The 25,616-nt window shown below is 39.4% G+C and overlaps 1 protein-coding gene across 12 annotated transcripts in view; it reads left to right on the forward strand.

The window, feature by feature from the left end:
* TRERF1 (transcriptional regulating factor 1) overlaps positions 1-25,616 on the forward strand; it is a 103,294-nt gene that overhangs the window by 30,653 nt on the left and 47,025 nt on the right. For 8 of the 12 annotated variants that reach the window (XM_064509607.1, XM_064509606.1, XM_064509616.1 and 5 more), the window contains one exon: positions 102-157. The gene's annotated coding sequence lies outside the window, so the exon portion shown is untranslated. Of the gene's footprint in view, positions 1-101; positions 158-3,861; positions 3,920-24,649; positions 24,779-25,616 lie in introns of all 12 variants that reach the window. The other 4 variants (XM_064509611.1, XM_064509608.1, XM_064509613.1 and 1 more) reach the window with 2 other exon arrangements.

Consider the following 25,616-nt stretch of genomic DNA (forward strand, 5'->3'; position numbering starts at 1 on the left):
ATGAATTAGGAGTAGAAATTTATTTTTTTTCTTGAATTTATAATTAACTTTTTGGTGTAAGCTTATCAGGTGGTATTAATGGACTTTTCCTTTTATTACAGATGGAATTTTATGACTTGTTGGATTCTGAATAGAGTGAGGAGATGCGTCTGATAAGGTGAGAGAGAGGGTAAGATAAAAATGTTCTTGCACAAAACACAGTCTCATTTGGTTTCTTCTAACTGAAGGCAGCTATTTCTTTGCCTGTCTGACAGAACCCTGCAAATAACTGAGATATTTATTTGTTTGTTACATCTGTCTCTGATCCTCAAAACAGACAGTCAGGCATCAGCTCTACTCTACACAGCTCCTGTCTCGATCCTCTCTGCTGGTGGACTGATGTACAAAGTCTAGAAGACAAAAACTGAGATCTTTTGAGCCACCATGTTACCCAGATAGGTAGACTTATCCTAGTATCGTAGAGCTTTTTTAAAGTAACAGATGAGGTTAAAGGTTTTTTTTTGTTTTGTCTGGGGATTTTTTTCCCCAGGACATTTGAAAAGTAAAAAGGTCTTTAAGATGCTTTAGTTTTTGTGCTTTAAAACTTGTTTTTCTTGTTGCATTTTTTTCAAATTTGGACTGTTTTTATTAGGACAGAATGTATATTAGTAGAAAAACTCTAGGTTTGAATTTGAAACCTGTATTTACTGTCATTAATGTGCTGAAGGAAGTCTGAAGTTTGCTGATTTTTAATAGCAGTGTTTTAAAAGGGCAGTGTTCAGATAGCTACTTCATTTCTTTTTCATTGTCTGATTCAGATGCTTCCACGGGCTAAGAGTAGATTTCTTTAAAATTTTAAGTATTGGAGTAGCCATATTGAAACAACAAACAGTTGAACATAAGAGTAGTATGGTGTAGGTATTAAGAAGACTGTCACTGTTGACCCAGTCTGTCGCTCTCCAGCTCTGCCATTTGTTTATTTCTTCTCTTGTCCACCTGAATGCTGTGGCATATACAGGCCTCAAAACTTCCTATTGTTCTTTTAGGTTGTCGGTTGGAATATGTAGTTAGAGCAGTTAAATGCATTACCTCATTGTATGAGGATCACGGCCAAATGACTTCTTTCCTTGGATCCAGTCTTGTAGACAGTTTTGAGATTGTTTTTCTTTTCAGTTTAATTTGCTTAATAGGGTTACCCTTTGGAGAGTGGCTACCCCAAGCAAGAACTGAAAACTTAAATGCCACTCAGCACTGTATGGATTATACAAGAACTAAAGACCTACTTGCTTCTTAATTTTTCGCAAGTGATAGGCATTTTCCCCTTTGTCCATTCAAACTCCCCTCTTTCACTCCACTGTTGAATTCTGTTATGAATATTTTATTTAATGGTTTACTTGCTACCCAAAGATGGCCTTGTATGTATATGGTTATTAAAATACAGCTCTTCAGGTGAGAGGTCTTGTAATCTAAAGTGCTATTATATAAAGCATCTCACATGCATACCTCACTAATTATGTAAACGACTTTGTTCACTTGCACGTGTCCAAACCAGTCCCCATATGTTCCAAGAACTCTTAATGAAAATTACTTTCAGAATATCTAAGCACATGCTCAGCCTGGGCTGCGTTAGTGCTGCTCTGCTCAAGTGCTTCAGCTACAGGCTCATCATGCACTGCTACGCTTTCTTTCACTGTATCTGAAGGCTGTGTAGTGTCCATAGTGGTGTTACTGTTGATGCAGAGTTGGTGTGTTATATGCTCTCATTTAAAATCAGCCTGGCAAATATGGGCTAAACTGAAGTTGCTTGTGCTTGGACTAGTTTGGTATAGTGGATTCTGTCAATTGAAAAGAATTTTTTATCTGATATAAATGCAATACTGGACACTTGTTGGCATGCATGTGGAGCAGGACCTTAGTATTTGTTCAGCCACTGATATTTTTCCAAAGATGCTAGTCCTCATAATTATTTGGTTTGTCTGACTAAATAGTTTCATTTTGTTTAAGTATTGTTCTGCTTTGTTGTGAAGGGGATATCCATAAACCTGTGTGCTTTAACATGGACGGTTTTCTGTAGTACAGCAGCTAGTTTCTGTTTCACAGTCTTTCACAGGGTAAGCTCATTCTCTCCTTACCCCATAAAACAACCACCTAGGGAGCTCTGCGTCTTAAGCAAATACCGCTGCTTAAGGCCTTGACACCTTCTCTGGCTATGGCTTTATTGCCAGTCCCAGGCATGTACAAATCATGAGTCAGATCCCTAGAAATCACAAGACTGGATATAAAAGGAGAATCTGAGAGGAAGAAGTAATGTTTTTTCACTGGCTTTTGTCTTTCACCTTTACAAGAAAAGATTCCGTCCTTGTTTTGTGTGAGATCATCTCAGGGTTGAAATTAATCCTGAGCTGTGAATGTGTGTCTCGTACACACATTCTGTTTTCTCAGCCTTCAGAGGGGACTCTGTTTTGTCCTTCTGCAGTGGCATCATGTTGAGAAGTGCCCCGTCTCACTCCCTGTCCTCCTATGGAGCAGGAAGAAGCTGCTATCCTATTCATATTCCTCTCAAGGTCCCAGCTGTTGGGTGTCCATACTTCTTCCACCTACCCTTTACTGTCTCAGCAGTACTTTCCCCCTTCCCCTCCAACATTCTTCTCCATTTTTGCATTTCCCTGCCCCTTTCACATCTGGGTTTTCATCCTTCTGGACTGAGTCTGGAGCCTGCCCCAAACTTGACCTCAGGCCTCGGATCCTGTTTGAGTCTCATGCTCCATGTATTCCCCTGGTTGCCTACAGTTGTCATGGTTATTTCTTGACCCGTTCCCACTGTTTCTTTTTCTGGAATCAGGCTTCTGAAACATTTGCATATTTCTTGCTGCCATTGTGATAAAATGGATTTCTATCTTTTAGCCTTATTTAAAGCAATGGAAGATGATCCTGTCTTTGCAGGGAGTAATCTTGCTTCAATCTGACAAAGAATAGTCATGGTGACTGTCTTGTAGTGGCCAGCTTTTGGCTAAAACCCTATCGATTGTGTGACAGGCTTGCATTTAAAAAAAAAGAATAATGCTCTTTTAATATGCCTGAAGCCTGATGATGAAATTTTCAGACTTGGCAAGGTTGCACTGATTTTGTTGGGTGCCAGACCTCTTGCCCAGCACTTTCTTTTCCTTCCCCCATATTTACCTGTGCCTTTATCCTATTTTCTTCCAAGAACCTGGGGCCCTTGTGAACTACAAGTCAAGTTTCACATAGGGTGTGTCTGATAAGTTGGATCCTAAATACAAAATCATTCTATAAGATCTAATGTATTTTCAGAGGTACATTTATGCGATGAAAATTACTTTGATCACTGAAATGGCATTGTGTCATTTTGGAAGGAAATGACAAGAAAGTAACTATTTTCAGGCCTATTTTGCACCCGCTGTTACCTTAGACCTGATGAATTGCAGCTCCAAGGTCACCTGTCTTAACAGTTCCAATTAGATTGCCAATTAATATTAATTATCTGAAAAGCAGTACATTGATGTATATCCTATTATTAATGGCTGGGGCATACTATGTTAATGCATTTTATAATAGCAATCTGTTTTGCAAACATTTTCTGGTTGTTCTTTTTTTAATGAGTCTTGGCAGTGAAAACACCAGTTTAATGTGTTCTGAGCTACAGTAACTCATTGAAGTATTTGTGTTTTTTTAATTGGGAAGAACACTATTGATTTCAGTGAGACCAAACTGAGGCATAGTCAAAGAATGACTTCTGTCTAAACCGGTGCATTGTGGTTTCTTGTTGTTTTAATACATACAAGTGTACGGTTCTTGTATCACCATTGTGTTAGTTTTAATAATTTCCTTTGACATTGCATATGTATATTCTTCTCTCCACAGAAGCCATCTTAGAAAGACCTGCAAAATAAGAAACCTTATTTGAGTAAAACAGTAGCAGGTAATCTGGGTTCCTTTTTGTTGTGTTAGTTTGTTATTTTGTCAGAGTATGTGGAAAGTACCTGGAAGGCATTGGGAGAGAAACTAGGAGTCATTTGTGCACAGGGAGAAGCCTCTAGACAGTGAAGCTTGTGGGAGGAGTGGCGGGTAGGAAAAAGCTCTGCAAAGATGTAGATGTTAAGGTAAATGCTTTCTCCATTTTTTTCCTCCAGAAAATGTGAATATTTGCACATTCTGATGTTGCAAGTCATAAATGCTTAACATTTCTGAGAGAACAAATTACTTCATTGCCTAAATGTGTAGATAAGTATCAGCCTCAGAGGATCAAGTGAGTTAGAAGGAATGTTCGAAGAACTCCAAGTAGGTTAATACTAGGCAGAACGTAGAAAGTAGGGGAATACGTTGAACTAATATAACAAAGGCCTAGATATCAGTTTGTAATTAAGACTAATCAAGTTATGAAAACAGAATTTCCGTGGTTCTGCTTTTAATGTAAAAATGGAATACTCACTTCCCCCTTCCCATCTTTGTCACACTAGGTTTCCCAAGCTTGATGTTATAAGGGTTGTGCTTTTTCTATAAAAATCAGGATGGGAAATTAACCTGTGTAATACTACTCAAACAATTTTTACAAAAAAGGCCAGCTTTCACTGTGGATTATCCAGTACAGCCATGCTGCAAACTGCTTGGTTGTGTAAGATACAAGTAACTTTGTTTGCGCTCTTGACCAAGCAACTAAGAGAAACTGAAATCAGTACTGTAAAACACATGGTAAGCCTATGGGGCTAAAATGGAAAAAGCCATTTTCAGCTTTTGCTTACAAAGTGAACTGATGTGAAGTTCCCCTCTGAGTACCTAAAGCACAAACAAGGAAGGGTGTAGTTTAGCATTGCAGTCTCCAGGATCACGTCGCCCAACTTTCACCCCACCCCAATACCAGCTCTGCCGCTTTTCTGGCCTCTTGGTGAGCCTGTGCAGGGTGCTGACCCAGACAAAACTCCTAGCTTTTACTTTTCCTCAGGGTTAGTTTTCTGGACTGAGCTCAGATGGGCTGGCAGGCACAGGGGAAGCCTGCGGGCACGGCTGCCCCTTCCGGGGTCAACTCTGGCCGGAGCAGCCAGCAAGCACTGCCCGTCTGCCAGGGCAGTGTGAGTCTCTCTGCTGCTCACCTCTCACCGAGCCCACCGCCGCAGGGTGACCAGCGGTTTGCATCTGCTGCTCTGGTAACGCATGTGGTGGCTCTGTCAAGTGTTCAAAATTTCCTTTAAAAAAACCCCAAACTTGCATTTTGGGGGGTATAAATGCATTTATCTTTTCCCTCTGATGTTGCTGGTGTGACTGGAGGTGGAATTAGCTGCGGGTCGTTGTGCAGGGCAAGGGGAGTGGTGGTCTTGGGCAGCGAGGCCAGCCGTGAGAAGTACATGGCCTTCCTAACCTGGCAAGTCTGTGGCCTGTCAGCTCTGCGGCTGTAGAGAGGCAGAGAATTTCAATGGCATGAAGATAGAGTTGGAAGCCAGGAACCTCTGACTTCTAACTGCAGCTCTGCTAATGACTAGCCTGTGGTTCTGGGCAACTCCCTTAGTCCTCTTTGAGTCAGCTCCTCTGTCAGTAAAAAGAGGATAATGCTCCTTTTCTTTGTAACTCACTGTTAAAATGATTAATTATTGTGCAAAGTGCTTCAAATGTCAAGATTCTGCCTTGTATTGTTGCTATTAGTATAAAGAGGCCTGTCTAAACTTTTGTTAAGAAACCCTAGGTCCAAAAACAAAAAAAGTTTTTTTCCTTTTTAATTCCTGAAACAAATCAGATCAACTGTCTATACCAAAGTGTTACCCACCAGCGCTGGCCATTTGGATAGCGTCTTCTTCCCCTCCCCTTCTCGTTCCTCAGCACAACTCTTTTCTTTACTGTTCGTATCAACCCCTTCCTAAATAAACTAAGGAGAGGGTGATGAGGAATTGAAAGGGAAATTTTATTTGAAGCTGAAGGTGAAATCCTAGTAGTGAAGCTAAATCTTTCCTGATGGTGTAGAGAGACGTTCTGCCTTTTTTAAATACTCATTCCACATTGAGGCTATCCTTAAAAATGCAGGTTCCAAGCTATGGCTTCTGTTTTGAGGCTGAGATTGATTAGACATGCCAGTAACTTACTGTTTAAAAACAACAACAACAACAAAAGCTTTCTAAAAGTTATGCAGGGGTTGGGGGGGGGGGGAGCCCAATGAATAAAAAGTTAGAAATTCACATTTAAGATTAAACTCAACTTAAAAAAAACCTAGATATATAAATTAAAGGAAAATATTAGTTAAGATACCCAACTGAGCTTATGTATGCTCTGAGAGAAACAGAAGCTTGTTTTTTCTGTTAGTCTCGCAGAAAACATGACTGACCCAGTGTTGCATGTGGTAATTTCCTGTTCTTGGTAAAAGGGCTGATGCTTTAAGGAGTCGAGGGCTCTCCCCATGCCACAGATTTGGGCCGTGGAGCTGCATAGGGTAGGCAGCTGTCGCGTTCTCACTGAGAGAGGTAATGTGCCCGCAGTCGGAGAGGCAAAACTAACTATGACTTTCATTTACTGTCTGGTTGTCATCTTGATACTCAGCTGACGTGCTGTGGAATTGCAGAGGTTATTGATGATTTTTGGACTTCCTAAACCCCAAGGAACGGGCCTTGACTTTAGACAAAACATTCTGTGAAATACCTTCATAGACGTTTGCCCCCAGAAAGATCCTCTGTTATCTGCTCAACCTATCTTGTTAGTGCAGACCATAAACTCTCACTTGGAAATTTCTACAGTAAATCCTTAACTTCTGTTGTTACGTTACACAGATACCCACTCTTAGCTGTTACTGACATAGAATGCAACTTGTTCCAGTTGTGAGTTACATTCGTTTCCCTCCAGGAGAATTTTAGCCAATGCAATTTTGTGCTATATAATTTCTTGTAACTTGCTTATGTCTGTAGCAATGGACTGTTTTGTCAAGAGTGGCAGAGTGCTGTGGGGAGCAGCCTGTGCTTCAGAAGAGATATGCTCCAAGAGCTATACTGGTTGGAGTGATCTAAATGCAGAAGTCCATGTTTCCAAATGTACTGCATGGCTGCAAAGTGGTGAAGATGTAAATAACTGAGGGGCTGGATAGATTTTTAGTCAACTGAATAAGATGAAGTGTTTCTTGTGGATACTGCATTTTGCATTTTGTCAGTCAGTTTCTGAGCATACTACACATCCATCAAGTGCAGTTATGTACAGTCTGACAAAGCAGATTTATTCTGAACCCTTTGAAAGGTTTTCCTCTGCCCAGCAACATCTTTTGGGGGGCATAGTTTTGACTAAGTGTTTCTTATCTGCCAAGTAAGGTTTTGTAGTGATGTTTAGCCATTTTGTAAGTCACTGATAACGATTATTCTCTTTGATCAGCCAGATAGGCTGACTTTTTAACTCACAGAAGTAAGATGTATATTCTGAAATTTAAGTTGTTCTTGTGGTGTTTTCTCTTCTCAAGTGAACAGATCAGAAATAGATGTCATTTTCCAATAATGGTTTTGCTGTTACATTTGTAGCTAATACTCTCCCTCCCTCCCTGCCTTGTACAAAATTATGTTCTTACCCATCCAGAGGCTGCATTTCCTCACTTAGCTGCAGAATCACACAGGAAGTTCAGTGTCTAGATGCTGCCTGCTGTGACCCCCAGTCAGTTTTAAAGATAGTTACCTTCCAGAATGCAGTCCCCCAAGTGTAACTCTCATGATTCTTTTTTATTCCTAGAACTTTGTAACTTTGTGTTACTGCTGTATTAAAACCAGTTGTTGTTCAGATAAATTATACTTGGCAAAAAGTACAACTTTACAGTAAAGTAATCTGCTTCACTTTTTTTTTTTTTTTTTTTTTTTTGCCATTGCTCTGGATCTTGTATTCCATGTAGATTACACAAGAAGTGATTACATATTTTCATTGGTATTGATTATTGTATTTATTATTATTACATTATATTATATTATTTACATATGTTGTTATCAGTTATCATTGATCCTTGGTAAAGGTAAGGGACAGCATTCCCTCAGGACCCCAAAATAGCAAAAGGGGGAGGAAAAAAAACAAAAAGAGGAAGTAGGGTACATGGATCACTAGAGATCATTCTTAAGGAATTTTACATCTCTAAATTGAACTTATTGTACTTTGAGGTGTGGGTTTGTGTAAACATAATTACAGCTCTAAAATCTTTCTTTTAAATATTGTGTGTATGTATGTGTGGTAGTTCTTTTGTTTTTGCTAAATAACATTTTTCTAGGGAACGGTATTCATATCATTTGGAGTTTTTTGTTGTTTAAGGTAAAATTTAATGTTGATAAGTGGGGTTTTTTGTTGTTTTTTCTTTTGTCTAATTCTTATATGGTGATTAAGTACCAGACAGTTGCACATTACTTTCAGTTAATAGTGAAAAGGAACATTTTGGCAAAGACTTGGCTAAAAATAAATGAATATCTTTCAATTTCCTGTGGGGCTTTTTTTGTGCTGCTTAATAACGAGGAGGAATAGAACGATTTCCACTTATGAGATAAATGTATTTCCAATTTTTATACCATTGAAATATATTTTTTAAAATAATAAAGAAAAATCATAAACTATTAAAACACGTTTGTCTGCAAAGTGTGCATACAGGGATGGTTATTTTTTTCCCTCCTCCATTTTATCAGGGGAAAAAAGTTAGCTTATTGCTTTAGTACTGTATAAGCCCTTTGCTTTCAAATGCAGGGCTCAATCTTATAATGTACTGCTTTCATGATTCATTATTCATATTTCATGATTCATTATAACAGTTGCCTGTAAGTATAGCATTTGAACACCTCTTAGAGATTAACAAGGTCAAACCTTTAACTTCCTTAGGGATGTTGTACACATCCTCATTTTATGCGTCTCATTCTGCTCCTTTGTAAAGTGACTTGAGTAATCTGCTCAAGGCAGCCCAGGAAGTCTTTGAGAACTGGAAGTAATGGTACCTTCCCACCAAAGCCATGTTTTGATGGCTGTTGAATACTCTCCTTTTGGGTTAAATGCTAGTGGGGTCACTTTGATCCTGGGAGTATTGTAATACATGCTTTTTCTTATACAAAGAAAAAGTATACAACTCACTGGCCCTTATAATCTGTGCTATTAAAAAAAGACAGGCAAACCGGGAGACTTAATTTTTGTCCCATTTGAACTTCCTATACATTTGTTGAGTAGACAATTTGAAAGAACAAATTATCTCCTGTCCTTTTTGTCTCAGCTTTTTTCTGCTAGCTTGCAGCTTAAAATATCATCCCCTTTTGTAGCCTTAAGAGGGGGTGATGAAGTCTTCTCTGTGTTCTCTGAAGTTGAGCTAGTTATACCATCAATCCCACTAACAAATCTCAGATGAAGTAGAACTTTTTGACACAATGCTATCCTGACATCCAACAGGCTTTCACTGGCTAAAAAATGTGAAAAATGTGCATGGAGTGTGTCTCTGCAGTTTGTGATGCAACTTTTCCATTTGTTGTTCTTTTGGATGGACCATGATACCCAGGAAACTTCCATTTTGTACCAAGGTGCATTAGGGGCTTTTACAGAAGCCATGAGAGGCATCAGCATTATCTCTCCAGCAGTGAATACATGTTCCACATATCTGTTACTCAGAAAGCAGCCATTCCTGAGTTTTGGGTTGAGGATAGGAGCTAGGTGAGGGTATTCTTGTTTCTCTGGTTTCTGGGCATGGTGCTAGGGAATGAAAGAGATAAGATGGCTTACTCGGAATACCCTGGTGAGGAGTGAAGTCTTGAGCTGCTTTGTGGCTCTAAGACCACTTGAGAGACAAAAGGAAGCGAAACCTGTTTTTTAGTTCAGATTCGAGAGGTACTTAAGGGTCATCTGTAGAATGACATGAAGTTCAACCAGTAGTTTGTAGTTTCTCTTATTGCATAAGGTTTGGGTAAAAGTGGTGATGGGCACCCATTCAGCAAAACCGTAGCTGGCAGTGGTTAATGACAAGACATTCTGTTGGCTTATTAAACTACTTTCCTTGAAATGAGGAAGAGGGTTGTGTGTCCAGGTGTCATGGTGATGGATCTTGGTGTGAGAATCTAAACCAGTATGCAGCTAGAAGCTCCAGTGCTGTCTTTCATTTAAGACAAGTTCACATTCACTTAGTCTGACTTCTTTTCATACATGATTTTCTTTTTTGCTGTTGAGGTAAATTTGAAATTATTTCCTTATGTATTTAGATATTGCCTTGGTATTAAAATGAGTCTGCTTCTACTTTCTTGTCTTCTCTTTGTATATGCTTATATTTACTTCTTATTAAAGAAATACCATTACATAATTACATAAAAAGCATATTTGAAGAATAGTGGAAGGAGAGAGAGAGAAAGAGACTGACCTTCTATGTTATTTTTCTCCTGCTTAAAACAAATTGAGACTTATGTGATATTTTACCTGCAGCCTCTTGGTTATGCAGGGAAGTTATTTTTAAAGACCGGACCCTGAGAGTATTCTTTTCATTTGGAGGGGGTTAACTTCAGCTTTTCATGTCGGCCAGTGTGGCTGGTATCTGGGAAGCAAAAATATAGCCATACAGGTTACTGTTGGTGAGAGTGTTGTCTGTATAACTAGTTTCCTTAGCAGGTGGCAGGCTTCTTCCTTAATGATTTACCTATTTAATCTCAGGAAATCCTTGAAAAACAAGATGTCTGGGAAGTTCTGCCAGAGACTTATGTAGGTGTAGTAATAGAAGAGGGAAGAGATCATTTTTTTCCTGAAGTTGAATGGGGGGCAGGAAGAGTCTGAGTGTTGGTCCAGAAATGCTGAAATACAGAATGAATTTGGGGAGGCAGGACATGGGTTCTCTTCCTGGTTAGACCAATGACTGACTGTGCCTCTGAGTTTCTACCTATGTGAAATGAATTATAACATATGCCTCAGAACTATTGTGAAGGTGCTAAATTAATGCTTTCAGCGGAAGATCACAGAATGCTTTGAATAAGGCTTTATAAGGTGCAGAGTGTTCTTACTATTAATACCAAATAGTTTGTGTGCATCTCTTAAATGACAAGGAAAATGAAATGTGCCAGATTTGTGGAGCTGGAGAAACGTTTGCTCATTATTTTCAAAGAGCTAGAGAGTGCAGATGGAGAAGGGAGGGTTGAAATCTAGGTATGGAGGAAAAATCCCATATACTGTCATCATAGAGGTTATTTTGAAATCCTTCATCTTGTTGCCTCCTATCTGTAAATCCATTTAGTAGATTGCTGAGTTTTTCTGCGTATGGTAAAAGGGAACAAAATGTTCACCAATATAGAATAATACATCATAGAGGAAGCTGCTGCTGAAACTTTTTATTTGAAGAAAATGTAGCAAACCAGGAACTGCTATAGTCCTTTTCTTAAATAGGAAATACATGAAACCACAAAAGACAAGTGCAGTGCTAAGTGACTGGCTGGAACCTGTATTAGAAATTTGGCATTAAAAGAGACGGTCTCTCGGCCTACTTTGTCAATTGGATCATAGTTCAAAAGCTGAAAAAAGGCCAATATGTAACCTGCCAGGAGAATAACAATTAACAGCATTTTAAGCTGTTCTACTTAAGTGCTCCACTTTTAAGCTGTATCCACTCCTTTTGAGTGATGACCATCTGCTCTGCTTAGTGAAACTGAGGTTCAGACACATTGTGTAGCCAAGAGGGACTTTTTCTGTCCTTCTGAGTCTCACTGGTCAGAGTCGTCCCCTTTTCAGAATTTCTCTGCCTGCCTTGCTCAGGCCCAGCTTTTCCTTCACGGTGGGCTTGACCTAGGCTTAGAGGAACCACTGGGTTCATTTGAAGCCAGGTCATAGAGAAAGGGAAAGATTAACATTGTTTCGGATGGCTGGAGCTTCTTGTATTTCAGTTATTTTAGTAACAGTGAGGTGTGAACTTTTTGTGAGCAGGTGAGAATTAGGCTCCCTGACTTTTTCTTGCTTTGCATACTAGCACATTCAGAAATGAGGAAATCGCTACCCTTTAACTTGATGCTGGCGACCAGAACAAAAAGAACTGCTCTTAGTGAGAGAAGCAGGTCCTGTTCTTGGCTCTGCAGGAATCCCTGCCTGCTGATCTAGGCATTCTCCTGAGTGGCAAGCTGGTGATCCTCTGAACTGTCTTCCGTTCTGATTAATAACATTTTTTTTTTAAGTGAGTTCTGGTAGGTATATTCTTAGGTAATCAGTTAAATGTCCTAGGGAAGGCTTTGTGGTAGTAATGAATTCCCCTAGTCCAAAAAACCTGCCCTGGTTTAACTTCAATGATGCTACCTGAGGAGATTCATTGAAACTGTTCGACCTTTGTTAAGAAGTTAAAGCTCTATTAAACTTTGACCTAGGAAAAGAACACTTTTAGGTCTATGTTGTGGTGTTTCCATGACCTGAATAAAACAATGTGGGAAAAACAGCACTGGATACTTGGATCTTGAGTCAGGATCCCTGCTTTTCCAGGGAATCATGTCATGTAGCCTGTAATGTCAACTGACTTTCAGCTTGTTGTAACAATGAATTTGGACTTTCTGCTCTAGCTTCTCTATAGTCTTTCTAGTGCAGTATTGCACAGATGGTGCCATTTGTCTAAAAGAAGTTTTCTTACTATAGAAAACCAAAAAAAGGATAATTAAACTGGCAGTTTGGGCTGTGAATATTACTGCTATTTAATAATTATATGAATCCTCCTTTTTTGGGCTAAAGGCATGGATTACTATGTTTTAACAAGTTGTTCTGACTGACATCTACCACAGGTTTTTTTTTTAATATTCATAAATACTATCTTTTTTTAAAAAAAGACATTTTTGTATTAGAAGAATGAGTATCTGAGATGACAGCAGAGAGCAAAAGTTCATTATGTGTATAGAGATGAAATAAGTTAACTTGTTTAAAGTGTATTGTAGATACAGTGCTCCCTCATTTGAAAAAGTTTCATGACTCCATGTAACTATATCAACATGTTTCCATAATTAATTTCCAGCCTACAATTATATTATCTTTTGTCTAATGGAACATCATCATATTAAGTAAACTAATAACCATAATGCTAATGTTGCTGATGCTTTATTAGATACTTAAAAACAAAAAACAAAAAAAAAACAAAACAAACCAACAACAAACCACAATCTTGCATTCACTTAACCAGGGTATATTTTAACTGCTGAAGCTTATGTGTGAGGGGAAAGTAAAGACAGCATTTAAATACTGTATCCAGTGCTCAAAATGGACCAGTATGCAACAGGGCGCCCTACTGCTGCTTGTGAGGACATCAGACATATCAGAATCACCAGTAATCGTACTGAAGAAGATTACTTCTTGTTAAATTTGCAAATGGCACCAAAAATAATAGGCATGGCAAATAATGACATTATTTGTATCACAAAAGCTGGATTTCTCTTTTTCGAATAGGTTTATTTGAGTAGTATGAATGTTAGCACAGATCACTGAAAGTCTGTACTTTATGCAGAGGGAAGGACTTACTACATTCTGGAGAGCAGTTTACATTCGAAAGGAGTTGGGGATGACGGTAAAAACAAACAAACAAAACTAAATACAGACTTCTTGTAGCACTGCTAAAAGAATGGATACAGTCCTTGGATGCAAAAGCCAAAAATGTCCTGCAGACATATATAGTATTACCTGTGTATGATGGCACAAAGTCCTTATTGGAATACTTAGTCCAGTTCTTATGTGCCTGCTTAGAAAAAATGCTAAAAGAAGAAAAGGAGTTTGGGACTTTTGGGAGAGAGCTGAGAGATCTAGGACAATTTGAAATCCTGTTTACTGTGAGATTGGAAAAAAAATTAAAAGAATAGTGTGCTTATTTAAATGAAGTGGCAGAGTTGTGTTTTGCAAATATCTATAGAGGAGAGAGAAAGCATAGAGCTCTTCAGTTTAGGAGGAGGAGAAGATATAATGAAACTGAATAGCTGGAAGTTGAAACCAGATGAATCTGGGCTAGTTGTAACACACAAGTTATTAAATAGGATAAATTACTCACTGAAACAACTCCCTTTGGATGTAATGGATTCTTCATCATTTGCTTGCGAATTGGAACTAAATGTTTTTAGCAAGGGAGATTATTGCAGATATGTATGTTCTGGACTTTAACAAGTAATATATCTGCACATAGTTCTATGGCACGCTCTATGAAAGAGGTCAGAAAGGTGATCGCAAGGTCTGTTCTGCTTTGGAATCTATAAAAGATGGATAGAGACCACCTAATCCTGTGAAATTAAATACCATCCAAGTCTGGTATTTGTGCATGTGCTCTTATTTCTTGTCAATACCATCTATAGAAGCCTAGTAATGTTTTTTTGTTGTTTCTTTTCTCTCTTTGCCAAACTGCTCATGACTTAAAGAATTCTATTTTCACCTTTTAAAGTCCTGCCTACTCATCCATGTGGAGAGGGGCATCTGTAGTGAGAGCAGTGTGTTGGGTTTGGGGGATTTTTCATTTGTTTTCAGGAAGATGGAATCAGACAAGCTAAATTTTGCATCTAGATATCCTTATGGAAGAAAACTGCCCAAGCAGAATAGAAAGGAAAATGAAGTACCAAACCTTCTTTGTAAAGCAGCAACTTTTCCTTCCCCTGAACAAACTTATGGAAAAGCAGTTTATGCAATTTTTTTTGGTCTTTTGTGAAATACATGGTAGTTGCATGGGTCATGGAAAATGAAAAGCTAACACACTGGTAACCTTTCATCTTGAGGTAGGTTGTTCAGATTCATTCCCTGTCAATAATAATTGAATTTTCTTCTGGTAGCTGTTTGGTTACTTGTGCAAAATAAAGTTTGTCTTAATCTGCTCTCAAATAGAGGCATATTTCCATCACACAGGCAAATCTCTGGCAGGCTTTGTGCCAGTGACAGTGTTGCCCTGTGTTTCCATAAAGAGGCAGAGGTCACAGCAGTTCAGGTTCTTGCCTGTTTCTGCGTTTGTGTCTCCAGACCAGCACTGAGGATGCGAGGTCGAGCTGTGCAGCACTGTACCTGCTGAGTGGACCTGAGCTGTCCATTCAGTATTCATTACCAGAGGGAAAATAAAACTCATACGCACAATTCAGTGTCTTAAAAACAAATGAACCACGCCTTTTCTCCCCACAGTGGCAATACTTGTGTAGAAGGCTCTATCTGAATTGTGTTGGTGGGGCAGACAGTCTGTGGAGAATGAGATGATGTTCTAATGAAAATTTAGTCCTCCTTGCATTTGGGATGTTATGGTACAGCCTTGTTTCACTGAATATTGGGATCTGCGTGAGAACTGGAGAGAGAATGCCACTGCCTATTTTGTGTAACCTTCTTCACTTATGACACTTACTTAGCATGAATTATTTAGGTACTTCATTGCAAATAGAATGTTCTACAGTATATTTGTAAATAATGAATTCTGTATGACAGGACATCTGTGTCTGTGCTCTGAGTCCTATGCCACAGAACTGGTTTTCCAAAGGTACTTAGTGATATCTACCCCTTTTCCCTTTTCTTTACCTCTTCATAAAAAATCCTTTTGTATTCCTTCTGAATATATTACCCATTTTGACTCTGGCTCTTAACTGCTATATATCAATAAAGGTTTGTACTGTTTGTGATTGACATGCTGTTACATTCATCTTATAATAAGAAGCAGATACTTAACGTGTTAATTCTGATTTTGGGCTATATAAAGTCAGGTTAGTGGAAGGCTTTGACGCCATGTAAGTTAAGTTTGCTTCTTCTAGCTTTTTGGAAGAATGCATATTTTTGTAAGTACTTTAGTTCTTATTAAGGAAAAATTGTTTCTGGTTTTGTCACTGGCTTGCTGAGATAATTAAAATGCCAAATGTAGTGCAGAATTCAGAATGGTTATAAAAAGAGGGAAGATGATTGCCTGTTTGGCTTACTTTGTGAATCTGGAACTAACCTCCTCAGTTGCTTATCTATAAAACCAGAATCTCACATAATTGAAGGCATGATTTGTGTGGAGTCCTCCTACAGTATAAGCTCCCTGACAAGAAAATAGTGAAACTTCTCTGTCTTTTTTAGGATAGTTAGTAGAAGCACTGGGTATAAGCCATGTCTTGTGTGCCGTCTGCAAAATGTTAATACTGCCCTTTAAACATCCCTCTTAGTTGCTTCTTGGAGAAGGGTTGCAGAAGAGACTGCTTTACTTGATCCTTCTCTCTCCACCATTTCCCAGTGCTGAGGAATGTTATTTTCACATCTGTAAGTGCTCTTTCAGGTGAGGCCGCTCGGCTGCTTGCTGTCTGACCCTTTGTGTAAGTGCAAGGAGTGTTTCTGCATGCTGGTGAAGCTGCCATCGTGGGGGACCATGGCTTCACCGCCGAGCAGTGGGTCACTGGTCCTTTGCATCTGCCAACTGAATTATTTGTGTGCTTGTCCTGTAAATCAAGTCACTGAAATGATCCAAGGTAGAAAAATAATCTTGCATGAGGAAAAGGCTAAGTTTCACCCAGACCATTTTGGTGGCCTGGCTTGCCACATGGTCTGCAAAGAGTTTCTACTAGCTTAATGAGGGGAGCAACTAGCTGCAGTCTGGGAACAAGAGCCTTGCAGAGCAGACTTGCTGCTGTAACCAGCACTTGTGGCACGGTGGCCTGAGTTGTGGACAGGTGGAATGTCAGCTGACCTGGTCACGTGCAGGGGATGGTCTGGAGACATGTCTGGAGCAACTGTGGAGCGAGCAGAGCATTTGCCATCTTAGCCCTGCTCTCTGAACTGACACAGTACTTCTGTTATGGTACTGCATGGATGAGAAATGTAGTGAGAGAAAAAATATTTTAGTTCTGATATGCCAAAAAGTAAAAATGTGCTATATTTTCCTTTGGCAAAGGGAGGGGGGCAAATCTTCCATTAAAATACTTCCAGCATACCCTCCCTCCGGTGCATAGCACCTGGTGAGCAGCATGCGAATCTGGTGCCTTGTTGTCCTCCCAGCTCCCACCTAGCACTCTTAGTCCTTCCCTCCACTCATAATTACTCCCAGGAACTTAGTACCAGTTACCAGTTGTCAGTCACTCAGTTCTGCAGTTACTGTACTACTAAGCCTTTTAATTCCTTCAAAAGAGAAACAAGTTAATGCTTGATGTCTGTCTGCCCTTGTACTGCTACAGTTGCCTAGCAGCCAGTGGGAGGCACAGAGAGGAGCAAATTCACCCTTAGCTGAATCATCTGTGAAGAGAAATGAGAAGACAGTTATTACTGGTTAGATTCGTTAACATTTTTTTCTTTCTCTCCCTCTCTCTGCCTCTTTGTTGCGTGCATGCACGTGCGCGCGCGCGCACACACACACACACACACACACACACACACACACACACACACACACACACACACACACACACACACACACACACACACACACACACTCTTACCTGCCTCTGTTCAACAGTTTCTTTCTTCCAGTTTCCCGTAAGCTTTAAAATGGAGTCTTCTGCATTCAAACAGCACTTACTGCTAATAGGTTAATGTAGAATAAAATAGTAACCTTAGCTGACTACTGTGCAGTCTCAATCCGTATCGTCACAAATGTATTGCATAAATGTTTTAAAGTCTTTTGAAAGAGCAGAGTTGGTTAAACACTTCAGTTGACAAGATTGTGGTTTTGCACATCAGTCTCATATTTAAGCTTTCCATTTTTGGTTGCAGGGTGCTTAATGTTTTGTACTGCTTTTTTATCAGGGCTCTGACATAGACTAGCCGTGCTGAATCTTACTTCAGTAGTTTAAAATATCTCAGCCTTCAGCAGCCAGCCCAAGGCATTTTAGCCTCTTCCTTCTCCAGATGTGGCAGAAGGTTATGTGTGCCCATGCCCCAGCCACATTGATGTGGGATGGTTTAAAACTCAGGCGGTGGACTGTGAACCAGGGTGCCTTGGGCTGCTCCATGGGATGAAAACACCCATAAAAGCTGAAGGGAGGAACAGGCAGCTGAGGGCGATAGTGTCTGTTAAACTGCCACAGCACCTTTGCTGCATGCAAAGGATGGAGGTGCAGGCCTCCAAAAGAGGATGTGAAATAGCTGAGCCCAACCATATTCTGCGAGGACTCACAGCATCCTTCTTCGTGTTTCTCTTGGTAGGTACTCTAGATGCTCTCTCTCGAGTGAGCTGTTTACCCTGTTTCCCAATTTCTTGTCATGCCCATCTTTCTTTCTCTCTCTTTAGAAATAGAGCAATCCCTGACAGAAGGGATCCCTGGGACCTAGCCACCCCTTGAAATAACAGTGGACCCCAAGAGAGGCCACCACCTGGTGGAGCAGCCCCTCACATTCTCCTGCAACCCTTCTTATTTGTCCTCCTTCCTGCTTTGTCCCTTCCTCTTGCCTTGGAAGAGCTGCACACAGGCTTCTCCTGCGATGCTTATCCAACCCAGTCAGTGGGCAGAAGTCAAATATATCTTTAGCATTTCAGTCAAATGAAGACAAGTCCAGTCTATGTTGGACTTTTGTTTGTGTACCAAGATGTCATTTGTGGAGTTGGTTCAATTTTGTTCCAGAGGCTTTTCTATGCATTTAAGCTGAAGAAGGAAGAATGTTTCTAACCTTGGTATACGCATGTTGCCTAGCTCACTGCTTATCTTGCTGAGGTTGTAAGTGCCACAGTAACATACTGTTCTGAAGCAGGGACCGTCTTCATAATCATACGGTTGTGAAGTGTTCAGTGCAGTGGGATCCTTCCTTCTCCAAGAACTTTTATTCCTGACTGAGACCTCTGACTTTAGTGCAAATGAATAATGCAAATAGAGAAGCTGCTGGTGTAACAGTCAAATGTTAGTCACTGTTTCACATGTCGTTATACCTTTCATATTAAGACAGGCTCCTGAATGACCACAAACCTGGGAGAGAAGGAACAAGCATATGATTTATATGAAGAAATACATTGGATAATGCATGGATTGCATGGATTTTCTTTTAAAAAGGATAATTGTGTTAATTTGCTTGAGAGACAATTATCTCAATGGGATTGATTTGTTTAATTAACTGGGGATGCCTGCAGGTTAAATAGTGAGTATAAATAGGAGGACAATGGGGAATGCATCATTAATGTTTGTATTGCAGAAGGCTTGACTCATATGTAAATTATGTGCTGCAAGACTGCCAGGCTAACCTAATTCTGGTGTGGTTTCTAGATACAAAAATCTCTCATACTGTTGTACGTAACACAGGGTTCATACTCTCAGAAATAAGTTGATGAAAAATGTACGTTGTAGTACTAATGATAAAACTGTCTTGCTTCTGTTATAAACATCTTGTATAGGAACATTGTTGTGAACATTGCTGAGCCATAGTGTTTGAGGAAGCCAGTTTGTGCCCAACCACTCCAATGGCAGTTCCCTGATGCAACCCAGCAGCTTCTTCAGTATGTCAGCTCTCTCCTGAGAAATAAGTGCAGTTTCTTGTTCCAAACACTGCAAATACCACTTTTAAACAAGCAGAGCAGTGTCTTTAAATCCACTACCCTGGATCTAGCATTCTTAGACTGAAGCCTCACAACAAAGCTTTATATTTGCTCTTGTTCCTGACTTCCTCTGCCTTGCTGTGTAGAAATACTTTTTCAGAGGATTAGGTACCTTAATGGACCAATTCTGCAACCTAGGTGTGCCCTTTGCTTGCCATTTGGGAAAGGCAATACCTCATACTTTGATATTCTTTGTCCTAAGGTGAACAATTACGTTGAAGTCCCACAGGGGAAATTTTGAACCTATTCTGTTAGTGTTTGGTCCCGCACCATGAAAGTCTTACATCCTGAAAATACAAAGAGAAAGGGAAGGTGGTTCTGATATTTTCCCCATCTGAAGTAGCTCAATGTACTTATTGTCACGAGCTATATAAAACTGTAGTCCTTCTCTTGAATCTTTTTATGGTCTTCATCATAGCTTGTGGCAAAAGATACTGCAAACTCTGCACTGAATTAAAATTAAAAAAAAAGAACGAGAGAACACCACTATAAAACCAAACCAAACAAACAAACACTCGTTTCCTTTTAGCAGCTTTTAGTGTATTGCCATTTCAAGGATGCCCTTATTTTTGCCTGAAGAAAGTGCATGTATATAAAAGCACTGTAATCTCTTCCACAGTTCTTTTTGTGTATACCTGATATTTTTCCATCTCCTGTTAATGTGATTGTTTCAAATTTTTTGGTCTCTTTCAGCATGGAAATCTTTCTTCATCCATAACTATTCGTGTTTCCATTTTCTGAACCTTTTATTATATCTGCTCTCTCTTCTTGAGATCAAATGACAAGGACTGAATACAATGTTATGATGGAGAAGCCCTACTCATTTATACTGTGGCATAACAGTGTTGTCAGTGTTATCCTTTAGGTAATCATGTGACTGTTTTCATCTTTAAAATGGAAAAAAAGACTATTTCTAAACAGTATTGTTGCACATAGTAGTGGTTTACATTCATTTGCTGAAAACGTGATTTAAGTTGCTACAGAATTGTTAAATCCAACAATGAATCTTGAGTAGTTCATATTATTCTTCTAAATGCGCTTTGTTTTCTATTGATCTGCAGTAGATTTAATTTACCCCATGGCCTGGCCTTGTGTGGTTCTTCTGGAATTCTTTCCAATTGTCTTTGTTTTTGACCAACCGTAAATAATGTCATCTGCAGATTTTAGCTGCTCAGGTTTTCGGAGAGGAGGGGAAGAGAGGAGGTGTTGCCCTCATCCCTTTTCAGTTCATTCAAGAATGTATGAAACATTGCTATCCCAGATACAGACCTGAGCATGTCCCTCCCTTAATCTTTTTTTGCCTTACTGAAAGCTAATCCTCTTGTTCTCACGTATTTTTCATGTCTCTCTGCTATTCTCTAATCTGCATAAATGCTCTCCCTAATAAAACTCAATTTTCTTAGTAGCCTTCCAAAAGGATTTTGTCAAATACTGTTTGCAAGTCAGATTCACAGCCTTTTTAAATCCATACTTTTGTTAACAAGTCCGAAATAATTTTGAACAACTAAGAAAAAAACATGGAAGTGTACATCTGTTGAAGAAGCCAAGCCTGGAAAATTTTATCCTGTTCAGAAGTATTTGAATTATGTGCATCAAGGCTACATCTCTTCCACCTTCAGGACACTACTGCTTGACCCTTTGTTTGCATAGTCTTATACCCTAACTCTCATATACGATTAGTCTGTTTTGAATGCACAGAAATGTTTCCCCCCCCCCAAACTATTTCCAGCCACAATAATTGTTCTGCCTTATTACTCTACCTGAAGGAGAGTTGTGGTTTAGTATTTGTTGTTGTTGTTGTTTTGTTCTACTAGCAGGTCCTTCAGCTTTTCCTTCACCTCCTTCTGCTAAGATTCCCATTCCGTATTCTTCATTTGAAACCAGGACACCTATCTCTGTTTTAGGCCACTTTTGAAAATATTTGGCCTCTAGAAGAAATGTTATACTGTGGCCATAAGCACACTTAATGCTATTACCCTGTTTTCAAGGAAGGCCTTGGCTCTTTTGGGGTTTAACACAGATATTGTTTTGCCCTATTGTAATTATGTATTAAGGGACTAATACTGTCCCCACCCCACCCCACCCCAAAAAAGTTTAAATGTATGTTTCTCTCCTGCCTATAAAGTGTGGTTTACTAGGATTTTCAGTATAGTTAGGTTTACTGAGTAATGCCAGTGAGCTTTTTTAACTCTCCAGCATGAGTGATCTCCCAACATCTATGTCTGTTATGACATGTTTTATTTCCCTTTATATTATCCTATTGTTTGGGTTAGTGTAAGATGGTAATACCTGAGGATGGTTTGAGTTCTGTTGAAGGAAACATTACATAAAACATGTAAAAGATATCTTCAGTTTCTTTGAACCTCAGAAATTAAGTTATGACAACTTTTCCTCACAAGACGCAATTTCCGACCAAGTTAAGTAGATTTCAGTTAGAGGGCTTCATTCGTGTAAACCAATATTGGTTCTGCCTTAAAACCACTGTGGGCAATGTTCTTTGTACAAGGTTGTTTGAATTAAAAAAAAACTGTTATAGTACTGAAATATTCAATAACGTGATACTGCAAGATCTCATTCTCTCCAGTCCGCAGCTTTTGCTAGACATAAGCGAGCCTCCCTGGAGGCACATTGAAAATGACACTACACCGACATGTGCACACTGACACGCACGCGCAGAGTTAATTCAACTTTGAAAGCCTTAGGAATTGATGGGAGGAAAGGAACATGGAGGAGGGAGAGGGACAACGTTGGTGTAATTGGAGATTGCCTAACACTGTATTTAAATTCAGAAATTATGAAGTGCCATATTTTTGTAATTTATGTATTTTATGTGTTCAAAAATGCATGCAGAGACATATTAAAAAGATATTTTTCCAGTGCATCCTGTTTCTAAATTACAAATCCCTTGCACGGGAAAGATGGAGTGCGCTTGTCTACAAGATTATAAGAATTGAATCTTCCTTCGGAACTCAACTGGATGGTTAACTAGAGCAATTCTAGGTACTTTACTCTTGTATGTTGTCTTGAAACAGGAAAAAGCATCATTGCAATTGGTATATCTGAAGGCCTTGCAGATTTTTCATGGTAGGTTGAGAAATCTATATAGTAGATTATAATAGATTAACGTAGGTCAGGTAAGGAAAATTGATTATGAAAAATTGGTGTTCCAGCAGAGGTCTTTTTAAAGTGAAAATCAGTATTTCTCTTAGAGTGAAGCCTTACGGGGTGAAAACTGAAAAATGCAGTTGGATGGAAAAACAGGTTACATGTGCTGGAGGCACTGCTTGCATAGAGAAAGGACCTGTATGACAAACAGCAGAGGGGCCCTGGGGTGGATTAGGGAGCACGTTGTTTGAAGTTCTGGGTTTAGTTTACAAAGGTCTTCCAGGATACTGGGATGGTGTAAGAAGCCATCAGGAATGTAAATGCAAAACTGAAAGAGACATTGGATAGAGGAAAAAGTTTTAGAGAACAAGGATGGTTTGGAAGAGGTTCAAGGAGAATGCTTATAGATTTGAATATAATAAAGGCTGTATGTTGGTACTCTTGAAGTAAGCCATGCAAAGCCCCAGTTTTTTACTGGAGAAATGGCATTCCTCTGGTATCTTAGAAAGCCACATTTTCAACTACAATCGAGTTTGACTTGCTTTTGTTGTTTCTTTACATTGTCAGCACTGAGTTACGTGCTTGTTGGATACATGCTTCTCACACAGGCCATGCAAGATGCCACCAAGGATGGTATTCTTGAAGAATATTTTCTATGTGGTCCTAAAATGGACCACATTCCTTGAAATGGAAAATGTTTTTTTCCGTATTATTTTATGAGAATTTAAATCCTTCTCCTCCACCCCCTTCCTCGTTTCTTTCACTAGCATGCAGAACATAGGTTTACTGAAAGGCTGACTTTTAAGAATCAAATGAAATTTGTGCATGTTTTAAATAACTTCTCATATTGAGTTGCCGGAGATTTTTGTCCCTCTATCTGCAGAAATGTCAGGGAAATTTGTCTTAGCCCAAGATTTTACCAGGAAGATATTTCAAAAATGTATGCTTTCCCTTCACCCTTTTTTAGTTCAATGCCAAGTTGTGTGTCTTCTCCCTTCCCTTGGGTGCTTCTTTCTAGTGCTGCTTTCCCACATGAGTTTAGATTGGGATAGACAGGTATGTCTGCTTCCATCAGCCAGCTGTTACACTCCTGTGTGTGTATGGATTTGTGTTTGCAATAAACCAATTTGTTTATCATGCCTGATTTGCAGGGATTTGAGAAGCTTCTTAGCACTACATAATATTCTGTGCAAGGGGAGGTTGTTACAGTTAGGAACAACTAGTTCATAAAGTAGGACGAAGAAGCTGTTTTTACAGGAAAAGTTGCTTTATTTTGCATCTGTTTCTTTTGAGTGATGAGTGAAGAAAATCATGGTTTTTGCTTTTAATTCTGTCAATTCCTGTAATGCTCAGGAAAAAAAAATGTGAGTAGAATTTACAAGATTATTGCAAGATTATGCAATGGTCCCATATCTGTGAGCAGTTCAGTTAAAAAAAAAAAAAAAAAAAAAAAAAGTCACTGTTACTTGTACTGTCACTTAAATGTGATATGAGAGAGAGACACTTCCCTCCCCTGCTTCCTGCCTCCTTTTATGTTCTTTGCAATATGAATATACTAACATCTATTTGAAAGTTATTTTTGTCACCTAGGCCTTCTCCTTCACATCTAACTCAGAAGGAATGCATACATCTCAAGGAAGAGCAAAGCTCATATTCAGATGACTGCAAAAGCAGGAACAATTGTCTGTCTGAAAAGATGGTGGCATCCATTTGGTTTTTAACTCAGCCGTAAGGTGTTCTGTAGTGACTTCTTTTTCCAGATCCAAAAGATAATTTCCTAGGAGATAATAGATGCAAATACTGTATGAATTATACTCAGTCACCTTGTGCTACAACAAAGGAAGAAAAAGAAAGGTCCTTGTTCTGCAGTGTATGGAGGGCCCTTGACTTGCCCTGAGGCAAACAAACAAAATGGATAGATACAATAGAATGGAAATTCACTTTTTCTCCTTCAGCTCCTCACCACTTCTGGTTTTGCATAAATGTGATGAAACTGTTGTTTTTGAGTGTTAAATAATATACATACTTATATAAGAAGAAGCTCTATCTCTTTTTTGTGGGAGTGGTACTGTGTGTTAAGATTTTTTTCAGACATACGACAGCAGCTTTAAGGGCTGCTGAGATTCTAACAAAAATTCTTTCTTATAGTGCCATCCAGTGAAAGAGCTCAGGTGCTCGGTGTCTTGTGTGTTGTGCTAGAGGTGCAACAGGAACATTTGCTACGTGCCACTCAGCTTTGGCTACGATGCTGGTTCTAATAGCACAAGCGGCGCTTTGGTATGTTCAGAGGTCCTTCTAATTTAGTTGTTTTTAATGGGTGGCTTGGTGTGGGTGGGCAGGTTTACTTGTTTGGGCATAGGGTGTGTTGGGGGGTTTTCGGGTGGGTGGGTTTTGTTTGTTTTAGCATTGAGTAAAATTCCAGAGGTGGCTCTCTTGTGGTTCTCCAGCATAACAATGGAAATGTATTGAATCTTTGATGTTTGCTTTACAGAAACTTTTACCTCCTCTACATTCAGTGCAATTGCACCTGCCTTGTCACTGCCTGCTTTCTCGATACCTTCAAGAACTTGTAACTTGTCTTCATTAGCAATGTTTTGCTATAACTGTCTATGTGTAAAACCAAATGACTGTGTGGTCCCCCAAAAACCTGATGTTGATTAGTAATAAGAAAGGTTTAACTGAACTTATCGCCAGTGGAATTTATGGCACAAACTGCAGCAGTATTAATAATACGATGTTTTAAGTGATAGCCAGTTACAGTTGTCCTAAGCTAAGGCTTCTGACCTGATCAGGTGATTTCATTAAGCTCCATATACAATCAGTAGAGATAGGGGAGCTCTTCTTTAGGGCAGCTCAGCAGCAGCTTAACTTCAGTGCTCCGGTCACTGTTTGGAGAATGTTTCTCTTTTCATTGGCTCTATAGGAAACCGGGAGAGATGAGCCAGCTTAGCTGGCGGTGGGGTCAGTCGCACCCTCTTCCCGGGCTTGTCAGGTGGGAAATCGTCAGAAAGCTCTACTGAAGGCATCGTTCTGAAGCCCTGGTGAAATAGTTTGCTCAGTGCATAATACTCTTTATAGCAAAGAAAAAGCCTAGAAGGCATGCTTGTATCTTCAA

Source organism: Dromaius novaehollandiae, chromosome 3 (assembly GCF_036370855.1).
Source record: "Dromaius novaehollandiae isolate bDroNov1 chromosome 3, bDroNov1.hap1, whole genome shotgun sequence".
NCBI classification, from domain to species: Eukaryota; Metazoa; Chordata; class Aves; order Casuariiformes; family Dromaiidae; genus Dromaius; species Dromaius novaehollandiae.